The sequence below is a fragment of the Columba livia genome, chromosome 2, assembly GCF_036013475.1.
Source record: "Columba livia isolate bColLiv1 breed racing homer chromosome 2, bColLiv1.pat.W.v2, whole genome shotgun sequence".
Classification (NCBI taxonomy): Eukaryota; Metazoa; Chordata; class Aves; order Columbiformes; family Columbidae; genus Columba; species Columba livia.
The window spans coordinates 94,486,706-94,508,131 of NC_088603.1; the positions used below are offsets into that span (position 1 = coordinate 94,486,706).

Genomic DNA, 21,426 nt, shown 5'->3' on the forward strand with positions numbered 1-21,426 from the left:
ACAGCTTTCACAAGAGATCTTTAAGGGGAAACGAAGATATCTAAAAAAAGGTTTTAATGATTGAGTAGGTGACCTCAGTGAGCCACAGATCAAAGCACCTGACATGTACTATCTCACTATTTTGTGAAACAAATAGCTGCATTTTATAGTGGTTCTGACCATTAAAACCTTGATGTAATTTTTACCAGAAATCAGTGAACAAAGTACCTAAGCTTTATCTTTGCAAATCAAAGCACTCAGACTCACATGCAATTAACCCAATTGCCATTCTACTCCTTCAGGATAAGTAAAGCCAGTGACTAGGTCCCATAATTCCTATGGTTTTGGCAATCCCAAATCAGTAAAAATTATGAAGCACTTTCTGCTGGAAGGAAGTTCCTACGCAGAATAACAAGTAACCCCCAAAACCTTTATGGACAGCAGCAGAAGCCATTTCTCCTTGAGTCTGGCCATATCAAATGCTCACTATATGTAGTTGTACACATATTTTACTTTCATTAAACGGTGTCCTAAGGAGTCTATATTTGGCTTCTGAAGATTTAACATATGTAAAATTATGTCTTAGGAAGAAGTCTGAGTGTTTTTATCAAATACCTACTAATAAATAGTAAATCCCCGCTCCAATTGACATGCTAAGGACGATAACGTCCCTTACACAAGTAAAAAAACTAATAGGACTAGAAAAGTGCCACCATTGTGGCTAAGATTTCTATTCAATAACATGATTTTAAACCCCTGAAATACTACCATATGAAAAACCATATGTTGATAATCTGGTAATCCAGGCTAGCAACACACATATGAAGAACAGTATTTATTTTTATATATGAATGCATACACATACAGTTCCATAGACACAGCAGCTGTCAAAATGAAAACAAAACAAAGCAGTCGGTTATAGAAGTGATGAGTAGAAACAGGGAGTTAGGGAAAAAAAAAACAAACCCGACTCATTATAGTTGAAGAATAATAATTCAAGATACAATATTAAAAATGGAAACCTTTTGTTTTCCTCTTGAACCAATTAGCCAAAACATACTGTTAGACCATAAACACTTTAAAAATAATGCTCCAAGAAGGAAATATTTCCCCTGTCTCTAAGCAGCATGAAATAGCATCAGAGGACAAAGGAACGGTAGATGAAGCCTTACAGTAGATGATTCATTAATTCCTCCTGTGGTACTTGCAAAGCTGGAGACTCAGTCATGCAGAAGAGAACTGTGTGAAGCTGGACTAGATTAACTGGGTTTGGCCATGCATTTCCCATGGACTACTTCTTCCTCTATGGTGGTTAGGTTGGGCACTTGCAGAAATCCTTGACACTTCATTACACACTATTATCTTCATGGATGACACGATGCAATTGCTTTTTTATTATGTCTCTTAGATCTTTCTTCACTTAGTTACCTGTAAAGGTAAGAACTGGCTCTGTCAAAAGTCATGTATTTTAGAGAGAACTGCAAAATATGTTAGTGAAAGGGTTGTGGGAAGGGTCTACCTGCAAGGTGAATGAAGCATTCACTACAGTAGGTACTTTACAGCAGGTTTCTTGAACTCAGCAAAGTAGGGGATGTTACCAAAATAGCATACAGATCTTGAGAGATACAACTGGTCCAGTTCAGATGTGACATAAATGGGAGCAGACAGAGGGAGTAAGCAACACTGTCCTGCGTTCATGCTAGACAGTCTCAGCTGGTTTCACATGTGTAGCAAAGCTATTGGAGAACAGAGCTGAAACAGGAAAGCTGATTTGCAAGAAGAGAAATACAGCACATATTGCAGGACTCGTACTGTTTTTGGAAGACAGGAAGATTGGAAAGAAAATAAGCACTATGTAGGCCAGAGGCTGAGCCTTGAAATGTTTGGGTGTTTGATGAGTATCTCCATAGGTTCTTCCAACTTCAAATTTGAGTAACCAGTGATCTTAAGGAATGGCACTCTCTCATGGACCAAATTTGGCTTATGGGCTACCACATGAAGAAGCCTGGCACAAGGACATGAAAGTGTGCCTGTGTGCTACCTATATGGAGATGTTTGTGGCACCAGTCAGTGCTGCAGGTAGCTGCAACATTTTTTTTGAAATAGCCTTCCACATTTACTGAGGAAGAAAGCAAGCTTTGCTCTACTGTTCTCTGGAGCTGGGATCTACAAATGTTTCCAAATTTATTTATGCACACCACAGGTCACACATTGTGGCCCCTGATAAGTTAGGAACTTATACATTATCTATATGTAAAAAGAATAAATCAGAATATTTCTTCAAATATAGGAAAGATATTCACTCAAGTATTAGTTTAATAATTGTTATGCAATTAATTCTGTCTGGAAGAATATTAAATAGAGTAGAAAGAATGAAAGCATTACAGGTGAACATGCAAGCCTTTGAAAAATATGTCCTCTGTAAATAGGAGACTTACCAAGGAGAAATAGATAAATCATGGGTTCGAGGGAAGTTGTGTAAGTCTTTTTGCTCAATGAATTGCTTTCTTTCCCAGATAGTCTTCTGTATGTCAATGGAAACATTCCCATTAGTAAATGTAAACAAATTATTCAAAGTATAAGTTACGTCCTTAAAACCTAAAGTATTTCTTACTAAATTAAAATAACTCATTGAAGAAGTGTTATGTGGAGAGCTGTTCTTAGTCTCAGCTGCGTAGCATTCATTAGCCTGCTTCAAAAATGTATGGAGGGGTCTTTGGTGCAGTGTTGCTCTGACAGCACAAATTAAATCTTCCTACTGTTGCTGTTGCCTGTTACTGGATGGAAACAATTATTAAGTTTAGTGTGTGCTGCTCCAGCAGACAATGAAAAAGAGAAACAATTGATTGCAATCAAAAGACAACAAAAACATTACAATAATGTATCTTATTTGCATAGTTATCAGTAATCCATGGAGGATATAGAAAATCACTTTTAATATATACAGTTGTAGAAGTGTCTATGTATTTTGAAATTAGTATAAATGCCTGTGTATTTAATCAATAACAGATCTCACATCAAAACTGTCCAACTACATTTCTCACAATACCTAAGTAGCATCAGAAGTAACATTCCTAAATAGTATTGTCTGTTAATTTCTTTACAAATAATATTTATGGAATAGTTTGTGAAAAACGTTTATTGTGTGGTTACTTATACATCACTTCTGGCATTTAGATCAAAAGAACACTGCAGGATGTCCCTGATTCTCCCTGCCCTACATATCAGAGGTATGGGCTGGGCTGAGTCACATGTTTTGTAGAATTCCAAATTGGTGTTTCTACTTGTTTACAGCTACAGGGTGTTATGAAGCAAAATCTAGTTCTTTCTCCTGCATCTATGAAGAGCCTCAGAGAAGCAGCAGCCAGAGGAGCACTTGTTCTCTTGCTGTTGTGGTTCAGAAACACCACCAGTGCAGCTGATGAGCACTCCCGGACCTATTCAGCAAGCACATACTTGCCCCAAAATATGAAGCAGAGAGTTTTGTTGCCCTTTATATATGAAGAGCTGTGCTGGTTTGACTGAAAATGGGTTAATTTTCTTCGTGCAGTTTGAAACCTTTCTTTTTCATAGCTAGCATGCTCGCTATTTGGATTTAGTCTGAGAAACAAAAGATAACACCCCAGCACAGAGTTAATGTTTTTAATTGCTCTGGTCTGAGAGCCAAGGACATTCTGAGTGCCCTGCTTACAGGTGTCGAGGAAGCGGGGCATGGATGGGGCAAGGCTTGACTGACATCCAGACTGATCAATGAGAGTATTCCATCCCATTAGTGTCATGCTAATTATTTAAGAGTGGGACCTTCGGGTTTTGGCTCTTCCAGTCTCTCTGGTTCTTCTCTCTCTCTCTCTCTCTGGGGGGTAGCTGGGAAGTTTCAGTCAGGACTTGTAGCCTGTTGCCATTTTGCCTAAGCCTCTGGGCTTTTCTGCTTTTTTTCCTCTCTTTTCTCTCTTTGGGATCAGCTGCTGGGACTGTGCTGCTTGCTGGGACTGGCTGCTCAGTTGTGGACGGAGTTCATGAGGAATTGCTTTGAGTACCTTTTATTTTTGTTTTATATGTATATTTACTAGTAGTGTATTACTATTTTGTTATTTTATTAAACTGTGTTTATCTCAGTCCAAGTTTCTCCCTTCCCTTTTGATTCTCTCCCCTATTGGGAGAGTGGGGGAGGGGATGAGTGAGTGGTTATCGTGGTTGTATTGCCAGCTCAGGTTAAACCACGACAGGAGTTAAAGACAGTACATGAAGTAATGAGTCTCAAACAAGAAAATAAAATGGTAGCACTAGAGCTTAGAGAGGTGGATTTCCAGGCTGTGCTTTTTTAACTGTTCTTGACATAGTGGATGAGGGGCCTGGGTGGGACAGATACCGAACACGATCCGACTGCGCAGTGACTGCTGGCGTCTTTTGTACTGTATATGGAAGACATAGAGAGCCTGGCAAAAAAGAAAGAGGAATCTTCATTTCAAGCTTGATGTTGAATTGGCATTTAGACTGCTTACAGTTTGTTTTCGGATGAAGGTTTCCGTATTAAATTCTGCCATCTAAGAAAGAGTTCCATTCTCCAACATAAATGACTGGCACTAACAGTCCACGACAATGCCTTCACAGCAGTTATTCCTTTCTGGAACTCTGGAAATTGTAATTTTCATTTCACCAGAAACTGTGATTCCAATATTTTCTTTTCCCAAACAGAATACTGCACCAAGTGACACTTTGAAACAAATCTGATGGGAGAAAAGAGAGTACAGAGATGTTATAATATAAATAAATATTTAATCTTTTTCTGTTCATGACTAGCTCTGTTTTTAGTATGTACAAGTCATTTTATGTTGCTGTGCAATGGAAGTGCTCTGAGGACCTGACCTCTTTCTACCTGTATTCATTAGGAGTAAAGAATCTAAGCCTGGAAATCTAAACCTGTCCCATCTCAATCATATATAATTAGCTTTTTCTCTTACCAGATTCTTTATTGGAACTCCCAATGATTTCAGTGGAATCCTTAAAATGTTAAAATTAAATGATAATCCAAGAGCAACACTCCTCCTCCTCTTTTGAAAATGGACTAACACATTGATTTTGAATCCATGGTTTGGTGACTCAATCACAGATTAAGTGGGTTTTTTGAGTCAGGAATTAGGCATATGGCAGTGGGATAATGCTTTAAATGAATTGTTTATGTTGTCTGCCAATAACCTTTTTTTTTGTAATTCAGCATTACTGATGTTGATGAATTAGAATTATGCATTGTAAAATGGCATGACATCTGTTCTACGGGGGCAGACGAATGCTGATTTGAAAGCCCCTCTTAATGAGGAGCAGTTGATATATGTGCAAGCATTTTTATAGTTTTGTCAAACAACATAAAAATGTTATTCTGGATTTACTAGAAGGAAATAAAATCCAAATTGAAATAAGATTTTTAAATGGCACAAAATCCCAACACTTCTCATGTCCCCAATAAAAAACCCACACATTCCACTAAATATGAAACCTTAAAGTTGCAGTACTATCTTGTATCCAAAATCAAGAATATTATTTAATCAAGTAAAAATCCTGTCTGTGTTACTGCCACTGGAAAGTGAATAAATATTGTTCTCTGTATTGTCTTTTTATAATTTAATTATAGTTATTAATAGAAACACTGACTTCACCCTATCTCTTTAAATATGCCTGTAGGGGCTCAAGCCTGACATCATCTTGCCATCTTTGCATCGTGAAACCTCAGTGAGATTTTAGTTCACTAATTATTCAGATGCAGTTTAAGGCATTTTCAGGACATTCACATTTTTAGTGTTCGGATTTCAGAAGCATAATACTGAATATTCTGTTGAGTCAAGTTATGCTTATTGACTTTTGAAATACAGATGATGTGATGTTCCATTTTTTTTCCATTTTGGAATGAATATTTATGGCCAAACTCTACTTCTCCTTCTTATTTGATCCATCTCATCAACTTTAATGGAGAACAACAGACAGGGTTTGGCCAGTAGGCACATAATGTTGAAAACAGACAATTCCACTTTATCAAGTTTCACATTTTTGCATCAATGTCTGCAGGGCAGTCAGTTGTTTTCAGTCATTTTTTGTGGTCCACCACTGCTTTTATCTTCATATAGTCCATTTTTTGTTTCTTTTAAAGACTAATTCATGTCCCTCGATGCTGACACTGGTTCTGGCTTTAGCTAGTTTTAGGACAGAGGAAGGTGATACAGGCAATAGAATTTTCAGAAGCAGATTCTCCTTGTTGATGTGTCGCGTGTTTCTCTGTCTGTGGAAAAGTAAATATACTTACAAATGTCTCCAAAGGAAGACAAAGCCCTTTCTTCCTCCTGATCATTAATATAAAGGAGAACCTCTTGGTAGAGTGTGAGGTGTTTGGGACAAGATAAATGATGTTTTCATTAAAATTAGTCAACCAAAATGTTATTTACTGGGTTGCAATAAAACATATTTTTCATTCTAAAAGGCAAGTCCAATAACTGCCTAGTCTAGAATTAAAATAATTCTAAGTATTATTGGCAAATTGTCAACAGACAAAGAAGAGAGCTTGTTAGCAAACCTGTGATTAGAATCTGCAAGTGAGAAGGTGAGACCTGGTGGTCTCTGTCTGGCAAGCAGGAACACTTTGACTTTATGATGTAAATCAGCACAGTATAGTTGTTTACACTGAGGTGGGTCACCTATTCTCTTGGAAAAAGAGTTCAGAGTTACTGAAAAATTAGGTTACAATATTGTATTTAGAGTCATCCATGTAAGTCGCATTGATAGGTATCCTTCTGCCCTTGAGCAGCAAAACATTGAAGGGAAGCCAAAGGCTCTATTTACCCAGCCACTGCTCTGCTGTGATTTCCCACATCATGGAACCAGAGGGCAGCCGGCATCCTGCTCTCCTTTGTCTCCCTTAATGCAGAAAGGAAGAAAAGAAACATTTCTCTAGTGTTTCTCTCCCTCAGTTCTAGAAGGAGGGATTAGCTCAACCCATGGAAGAAGGGTAGAGCTGAATTTGAGGCAGAAGTCAGGTGTTGGCTTAGAGAGCATGACATGATGTGATTTGGGATGAGGAAAAGCAGGGGTTTACACTCCAGGGAATTTTGTTATCTGTTATAAGGATTGGTAGCCAAAAATGTATTTGTAACTGCAATATAGCAATACTGTTTTGTCTGAAAATGCAGTAAGGGCTAGCAGGCAAGAAAACCTGACCAGACAGTTTATTAATATCTCAGGCAGTAGTCTGAATCCAGACATGATTTTTGAGAACTGTGACCAGATTAACCTCTTGTCTTACTTCAACCTCAGATTGCTAGAGAAGGGAAGTGCTGAAGAAAAAGCACCGTCAAACAATTAATGGTTTCTGGCCTGGGAGGTGTGAGGAACCAATATATTTTCTCTTCCATTTTTGGAGAAATGTTGCATTCCTAGCCACGGTTCCATCACTTTATTTCATATGATCATTTTTTGCTGTGCAGCAAGACTGGATTAAATTGTGCTACAAACTGCAAAGAACCAGCTCAGGAATCAGGAAAGCTAAGAGTGCTCCTGCTCAGGCTATTTCCTGCGTCTGTTTCTCTGATTTATGGATGTAGTGGGGGACTGACCTTATCATGTTTGAAAAACTGAACTCCCATAAGAAACGTCACATACTGAGTTACAAACAGGCCGATTTAAAGTCAAAGTTCAGATGCTGTAGATTTCTGTGCATTTGCAGAATGGACCTGTCCTTAAAAGAGATTAGTTCCTCCCGTTATTAGTACATTGGATAAAGGAACAGACCTAATGTATGTGTTAGGGCTTTTAACTTACGCTGATCAGAATTTTATCAACTTGATACTTCAGTTTTAAATAGAGAAATCTTTCAAAATTAACCATGTCATATCTTAGGTGATTTTTGGTAGTAAAATACCTAGAACGCACACATTTTTACATGCTTTCATTTCACGCCTGATGAAACTGGTTTGTGTATGATCTGAATTCACCCATTGTTTTACAGTAATCAAGCCTCATTATAATTTTCCATTTTTAGTCTCCTTAAAAAATAACCCTAAACCCAAACAAAAATAACTATTTTCTCATCTTCTGGGGTAACATGCAAATGAATTCCTGACTCATAAGTACACGTGTTTTACACAGATTGCCAGCCTGGGGGAAAATGGTGAGAGACTATAACATTCTGCAGCTTTCGAATTTTGTGAATGCCACTTGCTAATATGTATATGGGGTTTATGTCAGTGAAGGAGTTAGTATTTTATCCTCTTGGCTTTCCATTTAAAAAATTAACTTGTGATTAATTGCTGCATGCTTCCATTACTGCATTGTAGATGGATGTTAAAAGCCTTTTGGCAAAAAGACGGACCTTGAGATATTTTAAATGCAGTTTCTGTAGAGCACTCTGTAGTTATATTTTGTATTTTTTATATTCATACTGATTGAAAAATCAGCTTCAGTTATGGTCACAGAATAATAACGTCAGTTCTGTTCTCTCTGAAGTTTCATTTTCTGTTTGTTTTTAAGAAGCTGACAACCATATCTGAAACTCATTGATTATTTGCTTATAATAGCTCATAATCTCAATGAAACAAATCAACAAACCTTTTCCAGTTTGTTGAATGTATTCCAAATAGCAGCAAGATGGGGCCAAAGATATTCAAAATTCAAGTAGAATAATGATAATCTGGTTTATTTATTCTGAAAAAAAATAAAATAAAGAGTAACTTGTGAACCATTTAAATGGATCCTGATTTTAGATGAAATAAATTATTCTCTTCACTGGAGTAAAGACTATATTTATCTGGGGGTTCAAGCATTGCCTCATAGTTTTATTTGCTTTTTCTCATAAATGAGAGGAACATTTTAAAACACTGCATGCATTCAATTAACTTTACTTAATTTACTCATCTCTCCTAGATTTTTTTCTAAATCTTGTAAAATGTATTGCCCCACAGCAATCTTTCATGGTCATCTGTATAACTTGACAGTTACTAGTTCTTCGTCAAAATCTCATCAGATTAACATCATTATTCAAGTGGCTGGGATTCAATCACTATATTTTTTTATTTGTATTTAAAAAACAAATAATCTGCTGGATATTCTTGTTCAAGTTCCTTGGCCTCCCAATCTGCTCAAACATATTAGAAAACAGAAATGTATCCTTTCTGTGGGGAAACCATAGAGAATGTTTCTGCTGAAGAACACAATTGACTGTCACAAATGAAAATGAATTGATAAATTACAGTTTGCAAATCACTGAAATAGGAAACTAATGTAGTGGCTTGGAATAAAGCAGATAGCAGCACTTTTAGACAATTGCTCACCACCATCTGCGAAATAAAATTTTGGTTGTCACTGAATATACAGAGTTTTATATATATACGGAATTGAATCCTTTCAAGAATCTGCAGTTGATCCCCCAAAAAATGAAATTATACTTCACAATGGATGTGATAAATGAAATTTTTATATATGAACAGGCTTACTGATTTACCTCTGGTTTTTTAAGAACTTTTGAAAAGCAAATTAGAAAGAAATTTAATGCTCTGCCGTTTATTCTGGGAAAAGAGTGTTTGAGCCATGTGCTGTAAGTAACTCAGATTTGGATGTTTGAATTTCTTAACAATATTTTGACAGAATGGATGTAATACACACCCTTAAAATCAGTTGAAGTGGTGGGTCAGGATGCCAGTTAATATAGTTCAAATATGTGTATCGTGCTAGGATACTGCCATTTGGTTTTGGTTCTTGATGACAGCAAAAAGCAGCAGTGAAATTTGCATCTATCAGGAAAATATTTTGTTTGAAGGAATAACAATTTTGGAGCTCAGTTCTCTAATGTTAGCAATGTGTTAAAGCCTAGACAAATTTTGATATCAATATGTCTGCCCTGTGTTTGTCCATAAACACTTGGAATAGAAAATTACGGCTGAAATTAAAACAGTTGGCCTTCTAATATTGATCCCAATGGAGATATAGGTTATGTCTGTTCCTGTCCTGTACCCCTCTTGGTGTGGCTGGGAAATTTAACTACCCTTGGCTACCTGTGTATTTGCGTGACAGGGAAAATGCACTAACCAGAACTCCACTGTGATAGGGCAGCATTGCAGCATCATGCTCTGAGAATGCTACCAAGAGAATGCATGCAAGCTCATCTTTCACTCTTAAATGAGTCAGGTTTGCCTTGCAGCCTTTCAGAAAAGAAATAAATACTTACCAAAGGCTACTGATAAAATCTACACCTTTTTTTTTTTTTAATATATATATGTATATGTATATACATATACATATATATATATATATGAGAATTTGCAACCTCCCTTCTGGCAAAAATATGTAAATTGTGAATTTTAAGAAACAAATCCTGCTGCACAGCAGGTTTAGACAGGCTGCTACAGTTGGGGCCTTAAGGCGTTCTGTGGCTTCCCTGTGGTAAGCCATGGTTCTCATTTGTAAAGCCAGGAAAATTCCCACTGTTGCTATAATCATGTGCATGATCCTTCTTCCATCTCAGTGCTCCCAGCATCAGTTAAAAAAGAAAAATAGGCCGAATGTTGGTTGTTATGCAGTCAGCTATCAAAAACTTAGGAACTTCATATATTTTGCAGGGTTTAATTTTGTCCTCAGGAAAATAATTAAGCTTTTTACTGGAAAAAAGACCAACCACGAAGCGATGAGCCACTGAGCTGGTGAATGTTTTCCTGATTCAGACATGGTGGTAAAGACATCAGAATTTCTTTTTGTCGACTTTTTTTTATGTAAAACATTCTCATTCTCCCAAGAACTCTGGTTTTTCAAATATGGGAAATCCTTTCAGAAAAGGCATGAGTACATACCACGATCCTTGCCATGATATACTTTCCCATGTTTGGTCAGCTCAGCACTTGGCGGCTTCCTGTTCAGAGTTTGATTCTGTATCTCTTCTACTAACAGCCCTTGATGGACTCATTTCAGCAGGCCCTTTTGATTCCCTTTATTCTTTTGATAGCCAGAAAATATATGTCAGTGATTTTAACGGGTCAGTTATGTTTTGTTGGTAAAAGTACTTTCATTTCTTTCAAGTCTTCCCTTTGAAAATTTCACTTTATAACCCCTCCTTCTGGTATTGTCAAAAAGATTGAATATCTGTTCCATACTTACCTTCTCTGGGTCTTTCCCGATGCTGTAAACCTCTGTCTTTCCCCTTTCTGCCCTCGGTCATTTCTTTTTCGTTGCTGAAGAGTGCTAGTCTGCTGCTTCTTGCCCGCTCTGGTGGCTGTTTCAGAAATTTCATTGTGCCTGCTGCCCTCCCGTGTAGAAACAGGGAAAAGCCAAGACTGGAAGGGACCTCTGGAGAGCATCTAAACCCGCATACAGTTGACAGCAGGGATTTGGATTAGGTTATCCACTGGCCCAACAAGACAAGTACTGAAATACTTCCAGCAAGGGACATTCCACCACTTCTCTGGACAACCTGTTCCAATGTTTTGTTGTCCTCACAGTGAAGAACTTTTTTCATATAGACTGATTAAATTTACTTTTGAAGCAACTGATGCCCCTCTCTTCTTGTCCTGCCACTGTGTCCTTGAGAAAAAAGTACCTCCATCTTCTCTATAACTACCTTTTAGGTATTGAGAGAATGTGATTAGACTCCCCGCTGGCCCTTCTGTTCTTTAACTTGAGGAAACTGATTTACATAGACTTTTCAACAGGCATCAAGTGCTCCAACCCTCTAATCAACTTGTGGTCCTTCACTGGCACATCTCCAATATTTCAGTGTCTCTTTTGAAGTGGGAGCCCAAAACTGAACACATTGTAAGTTTCACCTAAAAAATGCCCAATGCAACAGTGACAATCTTCCATCTGTTGGTTTTACTTTGATTGATGTAATCTTCTGGCCTGTTGAGATCTCTATGTGGTGTACCTGTTTGTGTCTTACTCTGTTGTTTCTCATAGAGTGTGGAGTAGAATTGTGTGAATCAGTGCAGGTATGGACCCATGCTAGTTTTGCACAGCTGCATAATAATAAGAAATAATAAGAAACAACAACAACAATAATAATAGTGTTCAAATATGCTAATACTAATTATTATTATTAGTTGCTATTATTTGTTTATTTTCATTTGTTATTATTTTTTTTTTTTCTGTTTTGTTCCTTGTTCCTTTACTGGTTATCAACAATGTTATATTCAATATTATATTTGCCTTATTGACAACCACTGCAGCTGACTGGATATTTTCACAAAATGGTCCATGGTTTCCTCAACAGCAATAGCTAATTTAGGCCTGGCAGTGCATTTGCATAGTAAGAGGGAATTTTCTTCTCCATCCATACTCCTTTGAATTCATCAACACTGAATATCATCTACTATTCTACTGCCTAGTTATTCAGCTTTGAAAAGAGACAACTGAGATGGGATATGGTTAAATGAGAAACAGTAATACTAAACAAAAAAAAAGCATTCAGTTTTTTCTCATAGTGCAAGAAACAGAAGTCATCAAAAGCAGTTGCAGAATTTTTAAAGCATAAGGAAATACTTTTCTTTATAGACTATTTTAGATTCTGAAAACATGCATGATTTTGACATAAATTTGAAGAATATATTTTTTTAAAGTGATCTCTCAAGACTAACTAAGGACAAAACAGTCCAGGCTCAGAAAGTCCCAGACGCAGTGATTACTAAAATTTCTTTACTTGACTTAAAATTGCTTTACTTGACTGATTCTTTTTTATTTTTTTGTAGTTGGTGTTGTCAAAGGCAGAGTACTGAACTATATGTTGTGATCTTGTACAGTCGTTTCATGTTACATTTCTGAAAAGGACCTTCATCAAGTTTCCTTCAACATCTACTTACTTTTGTTTGTAAAGGCCCTCAGGGAAAAAAATGTTGTTCTTAACTGGAATACATAGCCCTAGAAAATTGATGAATAGCATGTAATCTATTTTGGAGGAAATCATGGTGAGAAAGTTCATTCCAAATAGACAAATGAATGTGCACAGAACTGTGTTGGAAAGATTCGTAAGCAGCTGCTCTTATACAAGCGCTTGTAGGTGTAGTAGTGATCAGGATATGTATAAGAAGCAAGCATTTCCACATTCACAGAAGTTTGAGATAAGACTAGATATCGACATATTTTTTTAAAATAAGCACTGGGCAGAGTCCACAGACTATTTCTGAGCAGTATGTGGTTGAAATAGCTAGTGATGCTTACATGACTTTATGTTTTATTTTGGGGATGTTACAGCTAGCATATTTACACCCTGTGTCTCACTTCTTTTGTTTACACAGAGCACCACTCTATTCTTAAAAATTCTGTTTTCTTTTCCCAGACATCATTCTCTTTATTTGTTAGATATTTTTTACTCAACCTCCTACTGGGAGGGCATCAATTCTAAACTCTTTGTTGCTAGAATTTCTGGCAAGTTGTCTTTTCTTCTTTCACTAGCAAATAATGGAAGTACACCCTTGACTGGGTGTTGCAGCTAGTTCTGGGATGTAGAGTGAAGAGTCTTTCTGGTTTGGGGTTGAGATATTGCCTCCCTCCTGCTTCTTTTTCTACTTTCAAGAAAGAGAGTGGAGATGAGATCAAACACTTTAAACCCGCACTGCCACTGAAGGAAGTCATCTTGTCCTCCTTCCACCCCACTGCTTTATTCTCTTACTTATGTTCTCTCTGATTTTGCCATTCTGGAAGGAACTGGCTTGGGTTAAACCCACAAAGGCAGCAACATTAACAGAAAAATCCAGGACTATGTTTGGTAGCAGCATCAGTTCATGCCAGCCTCAAGTGTTAACACTATAGCTTAAACAGACTTCATTTGCTAATATTTGCAACTTCAGTGAGCGGGTTTTACTTGTATCAGTGGCTGCATAACAGTGTAGTTACACATATGTCAGAACTAGTCCCTTGCATTGGTACTGAACACCTAAACCTGTTAATTTTTGGTTTTATTTTCTCACCCTCGATAGACAACTTTAAAAAATGTGCCTTTAACAGTAGAGCCTGTAAGATCTCCAAAAATAGTATATAAGAGGTTAATTTCTAATTTTTCCTCCATGAAATTGCTTGAATGTTCCCCATTGAGCTACTTGTTAGTGTAGAAGTTGGCTTCTCACTAAATAAAATGGTATCAGTAAGTGCTTGTTAGCTGAAGAGATGACCTGTAACTGCACATTTAAGTTAATTTTAGCAACTATTCAGACAAATTCTCACCTCCTCCCCTTCACAGATATGTCCTAATTCCCTAGGAAAAAGGCAGAAAAAAAGCCTGAAAAGGATGTTTCCAATTAGGGTGGCTTTCACATATTTAAATTGTCTCTCTCTGCCAGATAACTGAATAAAATGTGATACATTCTTTTGATCTTTGTCGATATGATGTAGGCTGTAGATATTGTTTCATTATACTGTTCATGTTGACATAGATAGTATTATGCCGCTTACAGCTTCTTTGGTACAGATCTGGAATCAGGTGACCAGTAGCGATTAATGGCCAAGAATACACAGACCTACTGTTGAGCCTAGGATCTCTCTAATCTCTGCTCCTGTTCTTTCTCTCAGTTCCAGCATTAGTTAATGCTGCTTCTGTGCCCACAGTATTTCTGGTGACTTGTCATACAGTTTGTACTGCCAGCAGTTAGCATAGTGGTAGCATAGAGCTAATCATTAAAATCTCGGTTGTCTTAATTCTTGTTTATTATTGAATCTTTGATGTTCTTTCTCTGCCTTGCAGTTTTTTACTTAGTGTTTAGTAAAGAAAAAACTTTTAAGCTGATGCTAGAGCTTTTATTTTCAGTTCTTACACACTGTACAATCAATACATATCCTTTGATATGTTATGCCAATTAAGTGATATGTGTGTTAACATAAATATTTAATTGTTGAAGGAGAGATCACTTTGTCCTAAAGCTTTAATTAAATTAGATGCTTTTCAGATGATTGCCAAGATGAAACAGTCCATTATGAACATTTGCCACTGCCGGAGATATCTGCTTATTGAAAGACAAAAGGGTAATCTCATCTAGGATTGTTGCAAACTGTACGAGTCCTTCATACTGATAAGGGAATTCTCCCTCTTTTAACCTTGATATGTACTGTAGTAATGAATTTATGAATCTTTAAATTCAGTCACATCATTGAAGTGGGGATATGATGTTAGCACTGTCAAGTATATTGTAAGAATGAAAATTTATCTACCTAACACTTAAAGAGATCAGAGTTAATACCAATTTGTCAATAATTGCCATCACTTTAAAAGGCAAAACTAACATGATAACAGTAGGTAGCTTTGGGTCTTTTTCGTATATGAACTGGAGTTTGAATGACGCCAATGATTTAGTTTTCACATGGTAAATTGGTGTTTTAGGAAAACTAAATATCTGTGACACTGGACTGCTGAGGCACCTAAACTGTAACTCCCACGAGATACCTTCATGGTAATATGGAATCCAAGTGTTTAATTATCAATCAAAAATTTTCTGGTTTGGGGCAAAGTCTTCCTGTATTGAAGTTTTGCCTGATTATCTGAACATCTTTAACAGATCAGAATCCTGTTTTTTGCTATGCTGTAGACTCTATAGTCATGCGTATATCTTCCACTGAAAACACGTCACAGCAGTTTCCTTCAAAATATAGTGCAGCCATGCATAATGTATGATAAGACTAGGGAGATGTGCTATGTGAATCAAAGTTTTAATGTCCTAGTTTTCCAGATATTATTATCTATTCACTGTGTTTTTAAAGGAGCTCTGATTAAGAATCATGTCAGCTGTGACAAGCCATAAATTCAAGCAACACCTTCAGTGAGAACCTGAAAAAGGCTCTCTCTGAACATGTTTTAATATTGAAATCAGTATTGGGGAACTTGGTTCTTATTTTGCCGGGGGGAAGAGGATTATATCAATAGAATTCTACTTGCTGACAGCATGTTGTCACTGCAGATCTTAGGGCAAGGAAATTCGAAGCATGATAGGTTTTCTTTTCATGTCTGATATGGCAGTTCTTACTCAAATGGTTGGTCTGTATTTGCTTCATTGTATTTGTTGACCAGGTCTCCAAAAGAGACCTGCACAAATTCAACCCTCCTAGTCACCTTGGGACATACTGCTGAGTAGCTGACTTGAAGTCTCGGCTTGAAGTCTTACTTGCCTCCTTGCTCTGTAAAGCATACAAATGTCGGCAAGGCTGTTTAAATATAAAATAAACAGGTCAGCTTCACATCTGTGTGCAATCCTGTTGTGAGACTAGACCCTCTCAGGTTACCTGAAACTCTTCCCCAACATCAGACTACTGGAGTCTACATGAAATTTTAGGCTAAATGCAGTTCTTACATAGGCTGCAGCCTTGTGGACATTTCAGCCATATCGTTAGTTGCTGACTATCTGGGGTACAAAACTTGAAATAGTCAACAGTGTGTCTGATGCTAAGGTTATGTCTACACAGTGAGGGAAATAGCATCTAAGTTAAAATGGAAGTGAAAGTCAAACACCTTGCTATTGCTGCAAGAATATTGGAAAGTGTTCTCTCAATAATGTGAGATGCTCTTCTGTTTTGCTGTAGAGCAAGATGTGACTGTGTAAGCAGGGATGAGGGATTTCTGTGTTCCTGGGGTTGTGTCCAAGGACACAGTGAAGGAACACATTTGTGGAATTGCTTTTAGACTCCCAGGCATGGAACAAGTCTGAAATGAATTATTTTAGGTACTTGAATAATTCTGTTGTGATGTTGTTTTCTTTAATAAATACTATTTACTGAGCAGTATATTATTGAGTGTACTTTTTTGAGCAATAAGCAAAATTTATTTGATCACTTCTCTGTTTTTATAGTTAATGGTAACTGCAAAAAGACAGCAGTGCAAAACTGTTTTACATTCTTTGAATGACTGAGAATTGATTCTGTTTTATTTAAGAATTTTAAGTATTGTTAAAGTAGTAAGCTGAAGAAAGTGTTGTTTGGCTGAGTGCTTTACTATCTACTAGCAAGGCAGCTGATAAATCTCTACTGAAAAATCATTAGAAAATGTAATACATGGGAGTAGTGCTTACTGGGTTATGGATGTTCGTTATTCACTTTTGCAGTTGTATTTTTTTCTCTACTGGGGACAGTAGAAGGGCAGAAGGACTGATGGGAATGCAAGAGCATGAGCATCAGCTTGAGGGTCTGGTTGAGAAATTGGGAAGAAATCAGGGAAATGCATAGGTGTTATTACAGATGTGAACAGAGAGTCAGCATGGTGTCTACATTAACAGCAAAGGAAACGTGCACATTTTAAATGCATTCAAGGCTGACTTTTCAGTCTGAAGTTATTGTAGTTTTGCATAAATGTGGTGAAGGGGAGATGAACAAGTCATGAGACAGGCTGCAGTAAGATGATTGGGGTTTTGGTTTGTTTCATTTTGTTTATCTAGAAAATCATTCTGAGTTTGAATGGGACTGACTTCATGCTTTTTGATCTACTGAAACTGAGAGTACTGGGTATCTAAGTCCTTTTCCCAACCCAGAAAGGATGAATGGATAGACCAGTTGCTCCTCTGGCTGCACTGGATCTCAGTGGCTGCCATGACCCAGCTGCAGCCTGGGCAGAAGGGGTTGGGAGCCCAGAGGGCTGGGAGCTGCTCTGGGGGCACTCCTGTTCTGGCAAGGGGAATGGGAGCCCTTGGCAGAAATAGGAAAGTGCCAGGGGACACTGCAGTGGGAGCTGCCTACAAAAAAAAAAAAAAAAAGGGGCAGACCCATGCAGAGGGAAGGGATCAGGAAAAGCAGGCACTGCTTGATGCCCCATCTCTGCCCTCGCCAAGTGGCAGTCCTGAAGCTAAGGTGGAACTGACAAGAGCAAGATGGTCGACAAAAAAACCCATTATGTGTCCCCTGCCATCTTCCCTTCCTCCTGCTGCCCTTGCTCTTGCCAATGCCTGCCCTCACTAGCAGGAGTAAGGCTGAATGGCAAGGCACACCTGTACACTCAAGGAGGTGAACCTCACATATCAACAGCACTGTGGGGCTGGTTTTGTCAGAGGAATTGTCTGCAATGGGAACTGAGCTAGGCAAGGGCACCTAGACTAGTCTTTGAGTCTAAGTGTAGACAGGGCCACACATGACAATTTGTGGAGAAAATTCTCCAAGGCCACTAAAAATACCATTAGCTTGGACATCTACTTGGAAGCTGCCTTCAGCTGTTAACTGAGATACCCACTTTTAAAGAGTTTGCCTGCCCATAGCTTGTGAAAGTAGATGTAGTGAGATTGCTTTTGATGCCTTCTGCCAATGGAGGGGGAGACACAGTGCACTCTGTTGTGTGCCACTTTGCCTTCCCTCTGCCTGTGTCCTCATTCTTCTCCTTGTTGATGATGCTCAGCAAAGCATCATCATGGTTAGACAAAGCTCATGCAGATTCAGTGAACTGTTCTTACTGGCTCCATACTGTCGGAAAATGTTGCTACCCAGAGAAGAACCTGCACAGGAATGGCTTATGCCTTTCTTCCTCACGCCACATTGTCCTGGGGCAGTACAAAACAGCACAAGCACATACACTGCATCTAACCACTCGTGGAATCTAACACCAACCATCCTGCACTGTATAATAATGAAATGTGGGGATAGCATAGTGTTTGCTGTATTTTAAGAAAACAAACGAACAAACAAAAATAAAAACAAAACAATTACGACAACAAAACCTTTAAATTAGAACTTGAGCCTGGTGAAACAAGTGACTTTTGTGAGAATGGGCTTGTTGTCCTAAAGCAGTCATGCATACCCACATAATGAATTGGAGTAACCCCAGTAAAATAAAGAGTACAACTCTGGGGCTAAGGTATATGATTTGTAGAAACATCATTCTTACACACACATTATTGGTGCCAACTTACCACATTTATGAGGTTTTGAGAATACAGTCTTTGCAAATAACTGCACATGCAAACTGTTTGCAAATTTGGAAGTCAGTTGAAAATTGAGCCTTAAGCAGATTTCTGCATAGCTATGTACTGAAAAACGTCTAATGCCCTATATAATGCAATGAAGAAGCACAGGCAGAACATTGATCTGCACTGATAGCATTTGTGTGTTTTTATAGATACCTTTATGCTGGTCCTGCAATTCAGTATGATGTGGGTGAGATGTTTGTACCAGTACACATGAAACCCTTGAACATGGAAAATAGTACTTACTAAAATAGATCACGTTCCCAAGGGGGGAAAGAGCAAAATTACATGAGATTCATAGAATAAGGAATAACTGAAATTGCCCAATTATTTAAACTAAGGTATTTTTCTGTCAATATAAAATCTTGCTGAGCTTCCGGAGCATAATTTAGAGTAGGCATTTTGCCTGCAGTTCACAATATAAATATTTTATATGATCTCCCACACTATTAGAATAATAGAGGTAGTGTTATTTAATCCACTCCTGGCAAAGCAGATGCTTGCCAGAATGCATAAAGCACTCAAGGAACTGTTTTTGTTGTAGCTGAAACTAGTTGGTAGAATGATTTATCTGAAGTTAGATTTCTCATTGTGAAAGTATATTTGATGCTGCTTGTGAGATACAAGTTGTGTTGAAGGCTCATAGAAAAAAAACATAGTCGATGGACATATCGTTAACAATAAGAGGATGCAAAAAGCCTCCCTAAAAGGTAACCAGGTAAAGCAAGAGTCTTGGCTGGGTAGGAGGGCAGTGAGGAGACTGGGAAAGGCTCTGTGTTGGTGAATTCTTTGAGCTGGAGTTCGTAGTTATTGTGATCACAGACAAGTAGAGTTGAATACATGTTTTGAAAAGCAGTTGCAAACATAGGAACTATAAGCCTTAGAAGAGAGCACTCAAGTGCTGTGATTTCTGTGTAGTGGTCTCAGAAAGTGTGTTGAAACCCAGCAGGGATGGAGAAGTTCAAAGTTGAATAAAAGTATTCCTAAAAATGCAACCTTTGGAGTGTATTTTAATACTTCTCATGGAACAGTCATTATCTCTCTTATTCTTTACCTGCAGCATGCATTTCAGTTGCCTATAGCTGAAATACTCCGCCTGTAGTCCTTGGTTCTGACATGAGTATTTTGGTGGCATAGGAGTTAGGGTAGATGGTCCAAATACTCCCTTTCTAGCTTCCATTTCTGAAAAGTGGAGGGGAGATTAATATTAATTGCTAAGCACCATAATTTTGCATACTTGAGCCAGGGTCTAGTAATCAGTATGGCATTGTTGCTAAAATCCTATGGGAAACATTTGATGGCATGCTTTTTTCCCCGAGACAATTGTGTCTAAAGCTGCTATGATATGCAGGCAATGATACAAAAATGACCATTTGTTGTGTGACATACTACATAATTCAGCACTCTTCTGTTTATTTAAACTTTTTTTTTTTTTTTTCCTGCTTAGTGTAGTTTTTACTAATGTGTTTGATAACACGGCATCAGCTGCAAGGCAGAAATGTTTGCTCTGTTGGGGTTGTGCTGAACTTTTCAGTATAGATTAAAAAGCTTCAGCAGCCCCTGGATGCAGAGGCTTGAGTTGGAAATTTACATGTGAGAAACAAATATGATAATGCAGATGAGCCAGACAGGGGAAAGGGAAATTTATAAGAGAATCTTCTGGCAGTATTAATCTGCCTCATGGAGGCTGCATGATGAATCATCCCACATCGCCACAAGGACTGCTCCTGCTGTGGAGCTCTGCCAGCAAGTGGGACAATAAAAAGTGCGCATGGAAAAGTGGAGGGGAGCGCACATGCGAGGAATTAGGAATGGGACAAAGAAAGAACAGCTATTTAAAACCGGACATCTCTAGCCTGGCCAGTAGTACATGTTATATATAATTCCACCAATTCATTGGGTAAATCATTTCATATGCTCCATGAAATGCAATTTGCTTCCATGGTCAAGCATGACAAAGGTTTCACAGAATTGCAGTTGGCAAGAAACTCTTCTAGGATAGTTAATTCAGGGTCTGTGAGATTGCTGAGGCGTCTTGTCAGAACATTAAATAATCACACAATGTCATGAGGGAATATCTAATTAACAGACCAATTTCTCAAGGGTCTGAGTACCTGTTACAATATACTGAGAACCCTTAATTCCCACCGACAAGAATGGCAACTTAGGATGCTCCCAGCAAGCATTTAATAGAATTTTGCCCTTTCTTCATTTGGCTGGGGTAAGTCCAGGCCAGTCAGGTGAAGCGACAGTAATCAAACAAGACAAGATAATGACAAATAGGGTTACATCCTAGCAGGAATGCTATTACTTGCAGATGGTGGAACATGCCCTAGTGTGAAGCCCCTGTGAAAATTAGGGCCAGATTTATTGTTGCACTCTTAGGGGTTAGATTTGTGTCTTTGAGAAAGATCCACCTGTGCTCACTCTGTGCAAAAGATCTGTGTAAAAGACAGCATGAATCCCTCATCATTCCAGACTGGCATCCTGTGGGAACAGAGCTCCCATCAATGCTTTGGTCCCTAGGACTTCAGTGATTTAGATGACCTCATGAGGGCTGTCT

The 21,426-nt window shown here is 38.0% G+C and overlaps 1 protein-coding gene and 1 long non-coding RNA gene across 22 annotated transcripts in view; one reads left to right on the forward strand and one right to left on the reverse strand.

Moving 5' to 3' along the window:
* Positions 1-21,426, forward strand: part of LOC102098626 (poly(rC)-binding protein 3) — a 524,682-nt gene that overhangs the window by 78,454 nt on the left and 424,802 nt on the right. The window lies entirely within an intron of this gene.
* Positions 802-11,775, reverse strand: LOC135578575 (uncharacterized). Its single transcript, XR_010470367.1, has 3 exons — positions 11,107-11,775; positions 2,418-4,706; positions 802-1,407 (listed from the first exon to the last, which is right to left on the reverse strand). It is a non-coding gene; the product is annotated as an uncharacterized LOC135578575 (long non-coding RNA).